The sequence below is a fragment of the Urocitellus parryii genome, chromosome 5 (assembly GCF_045843805.1).
Source record: "Urocitellus parryii isolate mUroPar1 chromosome 5, mUroPar1.hap1, whole genome shotgun sequence".
Taxonomy (NCBI): Eukaryota; Metazoa; Chordata; class Mammalia; order Rodentia; family Sciuridae; genus Urocitellus; species Urocitellus parryii.
In genome coordinates, this window is record NC_135535.1 from 26,556,520 (window position 1) to 26,572,193 (window position 15,674).

The window sequence follows — 15,674 nt, forward strand, 5'->3', positions numbered from 1 at the left end:
TTCAAATTATGTTCAAAGAAGTTATGTTTAGAGGAAAGGCAAAGATATCCATTTAACTCCCATTCCCAACTACATACAATATGGAAAAATAAATAAATGAGCAGAGAAATAACTTTGGGACACAGTCTTTGTATGTAATAGATGCAGTTAGAGAAAGTAGAAAGACATTGAAGACCACGGTGAAGGGAAATTAAATGGAAAGCAACAGTAAGGAGGAGACCTCTCCTTGGAGCCCCATGGAGGACGAAAACAGTTGAATTGGAGCTCATCCAGGGATGGCCCAATGGAGAAGGAGGTCATCAAAGGGGATCACCCAACAGATGGAAAAAAACTGCCTGCAGGATGCCAGGGAGCTCTCAGAGGTCTGCTTGGGTTTCCACGTGAAGCACCATTTTAACTTCAAGTCTGTGAACGTTTACTGAACCTTAAATAGTTTATTCTTTTTTTGGTACAGGGAATTGAACTCAGGGGCACTTAACCACTGAGCCATCCCCCAGCCCTTTTTGTATTTTATTTAGAGACAGGGTCTCACAGAGTTGCTTAGTGTCTTGCTAAGTTGCTGAGGCTGGCTATGAACTCATGATCCACCTGCCTCAGCCTCCCAAGCTGCTGGGCATGACTTAAATAGTTTATTCTTGAATTGGGGGTGCAGCTCAGTGGTGGAATGTTGGGGTTTTTAGCTTCTTCTCTCCACTCCATCCTGCAGAGAGGCTTAGGAGAACACGGGTCAGCTGGCGGCCCACCCAGCCCTCCCCACTGGAGGATAATCAGATCCACCGGGGAGACAAGTCAAAGCAGGATCTCGTTTATTGAGGAAGCACACACAACTTATATAAGGAGTAAAAGCCAATCATTTTAAAACATGGAAAAGCGGGAACCAATCAACATAAAGGTCAAGTCAGCAGGAGGAATTAAAGAGCATGAGCTGCGCATGAGCAAGGAAGAGAAGTAAGCCAATCAGGGAGGTTTCAAAACAACTTCAGTGTCCTCCTACTGGCATTTAGCCAGGCGCCTTCTTAGTTTTCGGCCCCACAGTGGAACACTTCCTAGCATGTGTAGGGCCCTGGGTTTGATCCCTAGCACTGCAAAATAAAAATTTGAAAAGTTTATTTTCTTTTATTGATTAATTTTATGGATTGGAATCTATCCTAAGGAAATCTTCAGAGATGCAAATATAGGATTTATGTACTTGGTGTTCACTCAGGTCAACATTATCACACACCATAATATTTTTGTGCAATGCTTTGCAAATCTATATAACATAAAAAAAGTGTGTGTGTGTGTGTGTGTGTGTGTGTGTGTGTGTGTGAGAGAGAGAGAGAGAGAGAGAGAGAGAGAGAGAGAGAGAGATAGATATACTGGGGATTGAACTGTTGACCTCATGCATGCTAGACTCTACCACTAAGCTATATTCCCAGCCCAATACTCATAAAATATTGAGTAGTATTTTAAAGAGTAAAATTCCATATTGTATGTATAAATTGAAATGTGTAAACATAAAATTATAGCCATCCACTTATTCATTCATTTATTCATTGAATTTTATTAAGCACATGTAAGATATTTCAGATATTGCAGAGGATATTGAGTGTATGAATTTATAAGTATATATATGTGTGTTATAAAAAAAAAGAAGGAAAACTAAAAAATATAGCAATAGTGATCAGACATGGTGGTACATGCCAGTAATCCCAGCAACTCAGGAGGCTGAGGCAGGAAGGTTGCAATTTGGAGGAGAGCCTCAGCAACTTTGTGAGACTCTGTTTCAGAAAAACAAACAAACAAAAACATAAGAGCTCTTGAAGTGATTTACTGTCATTTAATCTTTTTCGCTTTTTATTTTAATCTTTAAAAATTTCTAAATTAATTCTAATTAGTTATATATGACAGTAGAATGCATTTTGACACATTGTACACAAATAGAGCACATCTTCTCCTTCCTCTGATTGTACATGGTGCAGAGTCACACCTGTAGTGTAATCATACATGTATATAGGGTAATAATGCCTGTCTCATTCTACTGTTCTTCCCATCCAGACTGCCCCACCCTTCCCTTTACTCCCCTCTGCACAATCCAAAGTTTCTTCATTCTTCCCTCCCCCTATACCCTCTACAGATCAGCAACTGCTTATCAGAGAAAAGATGTGGTTTTTGGTTTTTTGGGATTGGCTTATTTCACTTAGCATGATATCCTCTAGTTCCATCCATTTACCCGCAAATGCCATAATTTCAATCTTCTTTAAGGCTGAGTAATATTCCATTGTGTATATGTACCACATTTTCTTTATCCATTCATCTGTTGAAGGCCATCTAGCTTGGTTCCATAGTTTGGCCACTGTGAATTGAGCTGCTATAAATATTGATGTGGCTGCGTCACTGTAGTATGCTGATTTTAAGTTCTTTGGATATATGCCAAGGAGTGGGATAATGGGGTTAAATATGGACCCATTCCAAGTTTTCTCAGGTATCGCCATGCTGCTTTCCATAGTGGTTGCGCCAATTTGCAGTCCCACCAACAACGTATGAGGGCGGCTTTTCCCCTACATCCTCACCAACACTTATTATTGCTTATATTCTTGATAATTGCCATTCTGACTGGTGTGAGATGAAATCTTAGAGTAGCTTTGATTTGTATTTCTCTAATTGCTAGTGATGATGAACATTTTTTTATAGGTTTGTGGATCAATTGTACTTCTTCTGTGAAGTGTCTGTTCTGTTCCTTAGCTCATTTATTGATTGGGTTATTTGGGGATTTTTTTGGTGTTAAGTTTTTCAAGTTCTTTATATATCCTGGAACTATCATTTCATTTTATTCTTTTAAAAAATATTTATTTTTTAGTTCTAGTTGGCTCCAATACCTTTATTTCATTTATTTATTTTTATGTGGTCCTGAGGATCGAACCCAGGATCTCACACCTGCAAGGTGAATGCTCTACCGCTGAGCCACAACCCCAGACCTCATTTTATTCTTTAATTTCCATATTTTCTATAAGGCATATGCATTCCTTTTAAATTGGAAAAGCTAATCTTATTTATAAATAGTAGGAAACAATTAAATTTGGAGATTCACAAGTAAATAAAATTCACCAAGGTGCTCTTTCTCTGTGAACGGTGAAGTATGAGTGACCTCAGGACACTGTGCATTTGGCTGTGGGCAGAACACTAGAAACAGGAAGAGCACTTCCCGCCCCAGTAGTGTCTAGATGTTTCCCCTTTCTGGAAGAAACAGAGTGAGCGTAAACCAGCAGAGCAGGTTTGCGGCCACGAGGTGCAGTGCATGGGGAGCAGAGCAGATCTGAATCCGGATGACTATGGCTGGACAGACAGACTGCTGGAGCAGCTTTACTGTGCCTGCCCCAAAGGATAGCTCTTCAGGTCTCAGTTACAGCAGGACACAGAATCTGACACCCCAGAGCACAAACAAAGCAACGCGTGGAAAAAGGACACTTTTGTGCTGAACAAGGTTTCTAGGCAACAACTTACTAACAACTTCAATGTCCCTAATCATTCAGCTTCGCTGACCTTTAGAAATGGTCTGATAAACTCATCAGATTTCCGCAATGAAAGGGGTGACGTGCACAGATGAGGTGGACCAACATTTGGTTTCCCACCACTCCTCTCTGGGTACCAGTTCTACCAAAATAATGCCTTGTTGGTACTCTCTCCTCTCCCTACCACCAATTAAACACAGAATACAGGGGCCATGATTTCTTTAGAAATCTGTGTGTGAGCTCTCTGAGGGCAGGACTTATTCTTATTTGACTTTATCCCCAAGATCTAGCAGTGTGCTGGCTCACAATGAGGACTCACTAGTTTTTTTTCCCTCTGTATTGGGGTGCTCTACCACTGAGCTACATCCCCAGCCTTTTTTTTAATATATATATTTTATTTTGAGACAGGGTCCAGCTAAGTTACCAAGGCTGGCCTCCAATTTGGATCCTCCTGCCTCAGCCACTCAATCCCTGCTGGGATTACAGGTGTGCACCACCGCACCTGACTATTAAATGTATAGTTGAACCAATGACTTTTCATTGAAGGATATATGTGGTTTCTTAGGATCTCTAATGAATGTTGGAGTCCACTCATCTGTCAGTTCATTCACTTATCCATGTTTCTATCTGTCCATCCATCCATCCATCCATCCAACCACCCAATAACCCTTAGCATAAGCTAGATATAGTCACTGCCATCATGACTATATAGGTTATTATCTAAAGGGAAGACAGATATTATGGTTTTATTTTTTTCCAATGGCATTTATATGCCCTGAAAATTCAATTTTGTATATTTTTGTTTATTGTCTACCTCTATTTGGCCACAATAATCTCTGAGAGAACAGGGGCTTTATCTTATTTGCCACTTTGCCACTTGTCAGGTGCTTGATTAATATGGGGTGACTGCATTTAAAAGAACTAAGAATGGGAATAGGTGGGGTGATTGAAAAGGCACACTCAGGGCAAGAGCTACAGCTCAGTGGTAGAGCGTTTGCCTCGCATGTGCATGGCCCTGGGTTCAAGCCCCAGCGTGGGATACCTTAGAGCTACTTCAGACATCCCTCAAATGATAAATGATTAAACACTAAAACTTAGGGTGCTGTAGTGTGGTGGCAGTGATTTATGTCTCGCTCCTGACTTCACAGTGAGAACATTTGAGCAATTCATTTCAGATGACACCGAAGAATTTTGTGATAGAAACTTGATGAGTGTTTTTGCAGCTTTAGATTAATGTAGTGATTCTGCTGGCAACTTCAGGGAAAGGCTTTATTGGATCCTGACCTTGCGATAATAATAGGGGACACAAAACAGAAGGTCTTAGGTCACAGGAACAGCCTGGATAATAGTCTTAGCTGCGGGGGAGGTGGGGAGGGTGTTCTAGACAGCATGTCTGCTGGGCATTGCAATCCTTAGCCAACAAAACAAACCAAACCAAACCAGCAGAAAACCACACAACTGTCCTAGTTCTATCCAATGTCCCTTCCTCTGGCTCACCTCTCCCCAGATGGAAGCCTGAGGAGCTGGACCAGGGTCAAGACCTCCATGTGTTGGAAGCTTCAGCTGCTGGCTTCCCAGGGGAAGTCTTGAACTGGTACTGAGTCTTGAACTCAGGCATGCTTCACCACTGAGCCACATCCCCAGCATGTTTTTTTAAAATCTTTTTTTTAGTTGTAGTTGGACATGATACCTTAATTGTATTTATTCATTTACTTTTTATGTCATGCTGAGGATTGAACCCAGTGCCTTGCATGTGCTAGGTGAGGGCTCTACCTCTGAGCCCCAGCCCCAGCCCCCCAGCATTTTTTTAAATAGTTTTTAGTTGTAGATGGACACAATACCTTTATTTTATTTATTTACTTTTATGTGGTGCTGAGGATCTAACCCAGTGCTTCATACATGCTAAACGAGTGCTCTGCTACCAAGCTACAGCCCCAGCCCCCAGCATTTTTAATTTTTTAAAATATCTTTTTAGTTGTCAATGGACTTTTATTTTATTTATTTATTTATATGTGGTGCTGATAATTGAACCCAGTGCCTCACATATGCTACGCAAACGCTCTGCCATTGAGCCACAGACCCAGCATTTTTTAAATATTTTATTTAGAGACAGGTTCTCACTGAGTTGCTTAGTGCTTCGCTAAATTGCTGAGGCTGTATCTTTGAACTTGCAATCCTCCTGCCTCAGCCTCCTGAGCTTCTTGGATTACAGGTCTGTGCCACTGTGCCGGGCTATAATAACTGAAATTTTTTTTAATATTTATTTTTTAGTTGTAGTTGGAGTCAATACCTTTATTTTATTTATTTATTGTTACATGGTGTTGAGGATCGAACCCAGGGCCTTGCACGTGCTAGGCAAGTATTCTACCACTGAGCCATAACCCCAGCCCATATAATGATTTAATTTTAACTTGATCATTTGCAAACACCTATTTCCAAATGGGGTCACAGTCACAGCATTTCCATACCTTTATGGGAGTCATAATTCAAAGAGAGAGAGAGAGAAAGAGAGAGAGAGAGAGAGAGAGAGAGAGAGAGAGAGAGAGAGAGAGAGAGAGAAAGTGGGGAGCGGGAGGTAGCCTGAATAATTTCTAGAGTAACTAGAACATGGCAGAGCATATCACCGGGGATTTCTTATAGGTCCTCTGCAGCCTCAGACAGTACTGGAGGAGCTCAGGGGAGCTGCTCATCTTGGACATATGTCAATAACGAAACCAAAAGTGACTTGAAATATCTTGAAAAGCCACTATACAGGCTTATTTCTGGGGAAAAAAGTGGAATGTCATATCTGAGCAAATTGTCTGGGAAAGAACATGGGTTTATAGGGAGTTATATGTCACTTCTCTAGTGCTGTGTGTCCTTGCTTAACCCCGCTGGTGCTCAATTTCCTCATCTACCCAAAAGGGCCAGTGTACCGGAACTCACTGGGTATTTGTGAAGACTACATGAGATTAGATACAAAAAGTACTTGCTCTTGAAGTTAACTTGGCAAAGTCAGTTCCCCTTTTTCTCTTTCTGAAAATATATTATCTAGAGAGGGTTTCTGCCTAAGAAAATAGTTTCTTGCAATGTTAGAGTGAAAACTCCTTTTAGAAAGGTACAATAATATACATCTCAATGCCTTGCAGTTGATTAGACTCTCTACCTTACTCAGTACATTAAAGAAAATGGCAAGAAAGAAATATGACTGGAACCATCCTATATCAATATGGTCTTTAGGGTAGAAAGTCAGGAGGATGAGATTTCAGGAAACTTCCTGATGTATTACTATTTTTATTCTTCTTATTATTTTTTGAATTTGGTGTCAACATACCTTGGCATGTTGTGAGCCCAGGGGCACTTTACCACTGACCTACATCTACATCCCAGCCTGCTGCAGTCAGGCTGGGCACAAAAAAACCGAGCTGCCAAGAGGCACTTGTAGGTTCAAACAGGAAATCCTTTATTCCCGAACTCCCGCAAACGCCACCCACGCGGCCCTTCCAGGAACACCACACCCCAACCAGAACTCCCTCCACTGGAACTCCCTCGACCAACGTGAACTCTCTAGGAATTCCCAAGCTCAACATTAGCGAGCACGGAGGCAGCAGGAGCGGCCCTATTGCCGGACAGCAGGGGTCTATATACAACTGAATCACAGCAATTATACATAGCTTAACTTAATTATCATCTTAATGGCTCTCTGGTGTCACCCTTCAACCACTCCTACTGGCAAAATGCTAGGCGCCATCCCTACTCTCAACACCAGCCCTTTTTATTTCTTATTTTAAGATGGGGTCTTGCTAAATTGCTTAAGTCCTCTTTAAATTGCTAAAGCCGACCTTGAACTTGTGACCCTCCTGCCTCAGCCTCCCAAACTGCTGAGATTATACCCATGTACCACTGTGCCTGGCAAGGAGAATCGCAAGTTTGAGGCCATCCTCAGCAATTTAGTGAGACCCTGTTTCAAAAAAACAAAACAAAACATAAAAAGCACTGGGGAGGCACCTCAATGTTAAAGCTCCCTGGATTCTATCAAAATAAACAAACAAAACAAACAAAAATAAAACAAGAAGCAACTCTTGTTTTATATTCCAATTTCATCAGTTTATGTAATATTTAAATTTCCAAATTGTAATAACAATTACAGAGGATCTACTGGGAGTAGAAACTATCTCAGCTGAGTCTTGGGAAGCACATAATGTGGGCCTAGGGAAGCAGATACATTGGGACGCAAGTGAAGACCTTTTCAGCTGCACCTTCAACCATGGGAGTCTGGTGACAAGGGAGTACGTTTTAGAGAAGACACAGAGACCTTCTGACCAGGAGTTGGTGCAGTGGAGGAGGGTTAAAGTGTTTTCACTGATGAGCTGGTCCTGGACACTGTAAGAATTCAACTGCTGACACATTTCTACATGTCCTCTGGCAAGGTCTTGCTCTAAGGAGTATCATAACTGTCTCTCCAATCACGTATCAAAGACACCGGGATAACTTTATATTCTTTAGGACTCTATCATTAAAATTGGGTATTGATTTTATCTAATCACCTTTCCCTTTAGTAGTGATTCACTTCTTGGTTCAATGATCTAAGAAACATTTATGGAGCACCTACTAGTGCTGTGCCTTGCGATAAGACAGTGAGTAAGGTGTGGTCCTTGAAGCCTAGGGGGCAGCCACATCAGTAAGTGGGCAATTGCCAAGCAGCTGGTTAGCTTGAGGGATAACCCCCAGAATGCATTCCATAGTCTACCCTGGGTGGAATTCCTCTCTGATTGAACTTGGTGGTTAAAAGCAACTGAGGAATGCCTTCAGGATCAGTTACTCTGTTCTGGGCTCTGAGATTACAAAGACAAATCATCCACAGCATTGTATTCAAGAAATCCAGGCAGGTACTAGATTGTTCCTAATCCCAGTGACTCAGGAGGCTGAGGCAGGAGGATCACAAGTTCGAGGCCACCTTGGACAACTTAGTAAGACTCTGTCTCAAAATAAAAAATAAAAAAACCCCAATGTTTTTAAAAAAATCACACAGGTAACTACATTATCCTTGTAGGTGTAGCCTTTGGGATAGTGTGGATTTGTCTGGGAGGCATTTGGGTGAGATTTGCGGAGGGAAGCTTCTTGCAGGAAGTGAAGCTTCTCTAGGCTGTGAGTGTCCTGAGAAGCAGGGACCTGATGCAGCTGTCTCCCAGTCTTTGGGACAATGCCTTGCACACATGGTGGCTCAGCATTCCAATGAGTTCATGTGTGATTAGGAGTCAACTTGGGGCTTGGAGGCTCTACCCTGGGCCAAGCTTTACACTAAATGCTGGGAATCCAAAGATTAATGACACTTGGCTTTTGCTCTGAACTAGGAGATTGGAATAAAGACTTATTTCTGTCTAAATTTTGATAACCTATCAGGCAATATAAATCAAAATGCTTTTGAGCCGGGCCTAGTGGCACATACCTGTAATCCCAGCAACTTGGAAGGCTGAAGCAGGAGGATTGCAGGTTTGAGGCCAGCCTCAGCAACTTAGTCAGATTCTGTCTCAAAATAAAAATTCTTAAAAATGTTCTGGGAATATAACTTAGTGGTAAAGCACCCCTGGGTTCAATCCCCAGACCCAAATAACTAAAAAATAAAATAAAATGCTTTTAAACCTGGGGCTGGCTCTTCCTTCCTTCCTTCCTTCCTTCCTTCCTTCCTTCCTTCCTTCCTTTCTTTCTTTTCTTTTCTTTCTAGTACTGGGGATGGAACCCAGGGTTACTTTATCACTGAGCTACTTCCATAGTCCTTTTTATATTTTTATTTTGAGACAGGGTTTCACTAAGTTGCTTGAGGCCTCAAACTTGTAGCCTCTCAAGTCATGGGGATTATAGGTGTGCGCCACTGTGCCTGGCTTGAAGGGAGCAGTTTTATCTGAATAACTGTCCAAGTGCTTTTTCAAATTATCAGCTATCCCTTCAAACTTTCCTCGACATCCCTCCCAGCCTCTAGGCCTAAGGGAAGTGGGCTGTGGCATCGTTCACAGCAACAGTAACCTCAGAGCTCCAAGTTGCTGGTGATGGTTTGCTCTAGGTGATCAGAACTTTCCACTCGTCTCTAGGAACAAATGAGTTTGAATGAGGTCCCTCAGTTCATTACAATTCTTACTGCTTCTGTTCTAACTCTCCTTCAGCTCTTAACTCCTAGACCAGCAAAGGCGGCTGGAGTTGAAATAGAGCTGGCAGAAGGTCATGCGTGTGTGATTCATGTCAATTTAGTGCAATTAAATAGCACAATCAGCGAGACAGGAAACTTTGCATCTCCGTAACTTTCTCCAACGTTAGGAAGAGAAACAGGGGCTGAAGCAAGTTAGGGACACAAAGCAATGCTTCATTCCCCAAGGAATCAGCAAGTCAGGTTGTGAATCTTTCCCAGAAGGAGAAAGCCCACCCCCTTTTCTAAGCTGGATATCTTTACATGTTTGCCATTTCTTAAGAATGTTTCTCGTTGCTCCTCCCTAGAGAGCTGTACCTCAAATAACAGCCTTTTCCAAGTTGTCACTGCTGTATGGACTCTTGGGAATCCACATGCCAACCCCGAGCAGAAATATAGCTGTAATATCCCCCTCACGTCCCCCACATGCCCTCGGCCCTGCCCAGCTGGAGGGTCACATTCCGTTTCATAAATAGCATCAAAGAGAAGTCACTTTGGGGGTAGAGAGCAGTAGTGTAAGCAGAAGTCAGGGACCTCAAGCAATGACTAATGGGGCAGACAGGCTTTTCTTTGTCCATTGTTCGATGATAATGAATAGATCTTCAGCCTCCTCTTTCTACCTCTAGAGAAAGAAAAGAGGCCGTGGACACAGAAAGTTCTTTTTAGAAAGTTCCTGACTCTATCCTGTGTTGTTGGCTTTTGGACTTTCCCCCCAGAAGTCACCAAGTCCAGTCGTGAATTTTTGGCAAGTTGGAACCTCTGACAAATTAAATGTTGACTGTGGTGAGTGTTTTTTTTTTTGTTTTTGTTTTTGTTTTTTGCAGTATTTGAGATTGAACCCTGAGTCCATCTATCACTGACCTACATATATCCCCAGATCTTTCTATTTTATTTTGAAACAGTGTCTCTTAAATTGTCCAGGCTGCCTTGAACTTGTAATCCTCTGGCCTTGGCCTCCTGAGTCTCTGGGATTATAGGCCTGTGCCCTCATGCCTGGCAGATCCATCATTTAAAGTGGGCTAAACAACAATAAAACACTCAATACAAGTAAAAAAGACTTGAAGATCTGGGTGCAGTGGTGTACGCCTGTAATCCCAGTGGCTGGGGAGGTTGAGGCAGGAGGATAACAAATTCAAATCCAGCCTCAACAACTTAGTGAGGCCCTAAGCAATTTATAAGATCCTGTCTCTGGGAAAAAAAAAAATTAAAAAGTGCTGGGATGTAGCTTAGTGGTTAAGCACGCCTGGGTTTAATCCCCAGTACCAAAAAAAAAAAAAGAAAGAAAGAAAAGGCCAGGGATGTAGCTCAGTGGAAGAGCATCCCCGGGTTTAATCCCCAAGTATCACCAAAAAAAAAAAAAAAAAAAGGATGGGGACATGGCTTAGTGGTAGAATGTCCCCAGGTTTAATCCCTAATATCACAAAACAAAACAAAAATTGAGAGCTAGCTCATGAAATTGGTGAAGTTATCTTTAAAAATTATTATTGAGGGCTGGGTTTGTGGCTCAGAGGTAGAGCGTTTGCCTTGAATGCATGAAGCTCTGGGTTCGATCCTCAGCACCACATAAAAATAAATAAATAAAAATAAAGATATTGTGTCCATCTACAATTAAAAAAATATTTTAAAAAATATTATTGAAAAGAAAGACCTGGACGCTGCCTCTGTTCTGGATGTCTGGGTCGGCTCAGTGCTCAGAGCCTGGGAGTGGCGGTATAGGACAGCCCACTCCTTTCTTGGCCATGTGTTGCGGAGACATGAGGAAAGTCCTGAGTTACAGAAACTGAATTGACAACTGGAGGGTCATCTGAGCCTTGGAAGAAAGCTTCTGCTGTTGGGTAACTCAGCAGACACCCCTGAGTCAGCCAAGAGAACTGGACACTCATCAGATGTGGCCTGAGATTCGGCATCACTATTAGCCAGAATCTAATAGTGAAGTACAGTCAAGCCTTGTACTTCACCTATGACAATGTCCTGTGGCCTGGAAAGCCTGGACTAGCTCCCCGCGTGGATCAGGAGAAGTGAACCCAACGTTCATTCAGATCTGTTTTTTTCCCTCATCGTGAATCTGAGCCGTGATGCTTAGGAGATTTACTTACTGATCAAACAAGAGTCTTCAGCCTGTAGCTGGTGAATGAAGGGTTCCAGAGGAGGAGTTCCAGGAGGAATTGAAACCGGGGGATCTGGGAGACCAGAGATTCCAGGAGGAGGCCTGCCCCACTCACTGGCTCTGAAGCTTCAGCTCTGAGTCTGCTCCTAGCTTGGGTTCTTCAGAGTCATCTCCTTCTTCTGCTGGATGTGATCAGAAATGCCTGTGAGCTCTTCATTCCACTGAACAAACTAGGCCTCTGGGATTGTGGCCCTGGGATTGTGGCTTTGTGGTCTTGTGTCCTCTATCCTATCTATTCTCACCTTAATCTGTCCCTGGCTACGACTCAAGCCCTGACATTCTGGGATAGGGTTAGGAGGGGACCTAAATTGGTGAGATGGAATCTTTAGATCAAGCCCCTGATCCCATGTTCCATTATCATAACTCTACTTCTTGATGGAAGTTAAAATCCAGAGATTTTGGGGTGAAGGGAGGAGCTTTGGGGAAGATGAGGTGGGGACAGATGACTTGCCAATAGAATGATTCTAATATCCAGCTATGCCTGAGGTTTTGTTCTTTTGCTCTTCCATTTTCTGAGTCTCTCTTGATGTAATTTATCTGTCAAATCAATTTAAGATTCTGTCTCTGTGCATCTTTTTTACCTTCTCAGTCCCCTGCCCAAGAATTTAAAAAGGAATTGCCTTTTGGTAGGGGAAGTAGAAGATTTAGTTTGAAAGGTTCTAACTACCTTCTTTATTCTCAGAGAGGTAGCTGTGGTAGAATTTTTTTTCCCTTAAAACTAAAAAGGTATTTTGGGTTTCTTTCTTTTATCTCATATCTCTGCACCCCAGGTTGTGTGATACCTTTTCTTCCTCCCTCCCGATGACCTCACCAACCTCCTTTATGATTTGGCCCTTACTCTTCCCTGTATCCACACCTTCAGATTTCTGCTTACACCTAGTTTCAGAGATGTGTTCCCAGCTGGTTCTTACTCCAACTTTGCCTATCCATATTGATGCCATGTCTAGCATCTTGTTGTAAACACTGTATAATGATTTTTGCAACTAGCTATGGCTCATACCCACACTGGAGAGCAAAGCCTTCCAGGTCAACAAATTAAAGATCAGTTTGCTCACCGAAAAAAAAAAAAAAAAAAGAAAGAAAGTTCTGGCATATCAGGAGGCTATATATGCCAGTTGGCAATGCCACCCTGAGATGAGTATCGGTTAATCTTTTGCGGAGTTTGTTCTTTGCTGTTTTTCCGGGCTCTACCTGGTCATTTTCTTTCTATTAATTGATCCACCTGGCTACTATAAACCTTTAAGTTTGAAATCCTTGGATTAAACTATTTCAGTGGTCCCTCGCAGCATTAATAATATCTATCATTGACGCTCTGGAACTTTCATTTAGGAACATTATATTCTTCTAGAATTTTATTTTTTTGGTGCTGGGGATGAACCCAGGCCTTTGCTCATGCTAGGCAAATGCTCTCATGCCGAGCTATACCCCAGTGTGAACACTAAGTAAAAGAGGTATGTGAAGATAGGCAAAGTGACACTCAGGTTACCTTGCCATAGTCCGTTCTCTCCAGTCCCTGGAAGGGTTACCACCCATGTTCATGATGGGCAGTAAAGATATCTGACCAGTAACCCTGCTTGAATTGTTCCTTGACCTTTGGATAACCCCAGTCCCTGCTTGGGATTATGCTCTGGTCTTGAGGAGCCTTTGGCATTATCCAGCTCATTGTTTCTGACTGATCCCAGGGAAGACTATTGTCTTGAGATAAGAGAAGAGCCTTAAAAAATGGAAGACCCAAATGGCATGAGAAAATGAGGAGGTAAATGACCCAGACAAATGGAAACTTTGTTCCAGAAAAAGATGATTTAACATGATCTAAAGGAAGCAAAGAAAAAAATAGATCTGTTCGTTCAACACCCCTCACAGCTCAAGATCCATATGCTGCGCCTGCTGCGACATGGTGTGCAACTCTGCTTTTGATCTTTGCAAAGTTGGAAAGGAACCCAAAATACATGCAGCAGAAGCAAAAATTGACAAAGGAGATTACGACAAGGTAAAAGGCTGCAAATCCAAAGAAATGCTCAGTGGAGTGGAGAGACAACCTATGAAAGGGAAAAAGTAGGTGCAAGGCGAACATCTGATTAGGTTTCAATATCCAAAATATACAAAGAACTTAAACAACTCAAGAGCAGGAAGACAAATAATCCAATTAAAAAAATGGGCAAAGGATCTAAATAGATGTTTCTCAAACAAAGACATACAAATGGCCAAGAATATGTGAAAATTCATTAATGCTCAAAGTCATTAATCATCCAAGAAATGCAAATTAAATGCACAATGAGATGATACCCCACACCCATTAGAATGGCTATTATCAAAAAGTTGAAGGACAAGTGCTGGAGAGGTGGGGAGAAAAGAGAACCCTTGCACACTATTATGCAAATTAGGATAGCCAATACAGAAAACAGTATGGAGGTTCCTTACTGAAAAATTAAAAAATAGAACTACCATATGGCCCAGAAATTCCGCTGCTGGGTGTATATCCAGAGGAAATGAAATCAATATGTCAGAGAGTTATCTGCACTTCTATGCTCATTGCAACATTATTATGTTTATTATTTTTTGTGGTACTAGGGATTGGACACAGGGGCACTTAATCACTGAGCCACATCCTCATTATTATTATTTTTTTTTTTGGTAGGATGGGTACTGGGATTGAACTCAGGGGCACTTAACCACTGAGCCACATCTCCAGCCCTTTTTAATATTTTATTTAGACACAGGGTCTCACTGAGTTGCTTAGCACCTTGCTGATGCTGAGGCTGGCCTCAAACTTGAGATCCTCCTGCCTCAGTCTCCTGAGCTTCTGGGATTACAGGCATGTGCCACTGTGCCTTACTCATTGCAACATTATTTACAATAGCCAAGATATGGAATCAACCTAATAGTCCATGAATGAATGAATGGATAAAGAAAATGTGGAATATAAACACAAAGAATATCATCTAGCCTTAAAAAAGAAAAAAGAAAATCCTGTCATTTGTGGCTAACTGGGTGAAACTGAAGGACACTATCTTAAGTGAAATAAGCTTGGCCCAGAATGACAAATATGAATTGCATGATCCCATTTATATGTGGAATCTAAAAGAAGTTGAACTCAGAAGGACAGAGAAAATGGTATTACGAGGGAATTGGGGAAATGGTTAAAGGAAAAAAATTTCATTTAGGAAAAAATTTCAAGTAGAATTTACACAAATATCCATCAACTGATGAATAGATAAGTTAAATGTGAATATAATATGAATTCTACAACATGAATGAAGATTGAAAACACCATGTTATATGAAAGAAGCCAGACACATAAGCTTAATTTGAGTCCATTTACATGAAACCTCCAGAACGGTCAAATCAAAAGACAGAAAGTAGATTGATGGTTGGCAGAGGCTGGGGCCATGGTGGAAGAAATGGGGAGTGTTTATTTGGGGTGAAGAAAATAGCCTGGAATTGGGTAGTGGTGATGGGTACATAACCGTGTGAATACTATAAACATCAATGAACTATATACTTCAAAAGGATAAATTTTTAAGGTACAGAAATTCCATATTAATAAAGCTGTTATTTAAAACCAAAAAATGAAATAATCAAATTTTCTACACAGTAGAAAATAAAATGCTATGATTAATAAAATTCTATTTGGACAAAACATTGACCAATGAATCATGCTCTTTTGCGAAATCTACTTTGAAAAAGTGGATTGAATAAAATTGATTGCATCCATCATTCAGACTTCAGTTGGGCAAAATTAAAAAGCAAAAAACAAATAATAAAACTGGAAGTGCTTTCGCTGTTCTTCATAGAAAATGCTGCAAAATTAAGTTGGCTTAATGTCATTCATACCAGAAGCAATAATAATAATAAT

General features: G+C 41.3%; 1 pseudogene; it reads left to right on the top strand.

Annotated features, from left to right (window-relative positions):
* The first annotated feature begins 862 nt into the window (after nucleotides 1-862).
* Nucleotides 863-12,094, top strand: LOC113189543 (peroxisomal membrane protein 11B pseudogene; annotated as a pseudogene).
* Nucleotides 12,095-15,674: the final 3,580 nt, after the last annotated feature.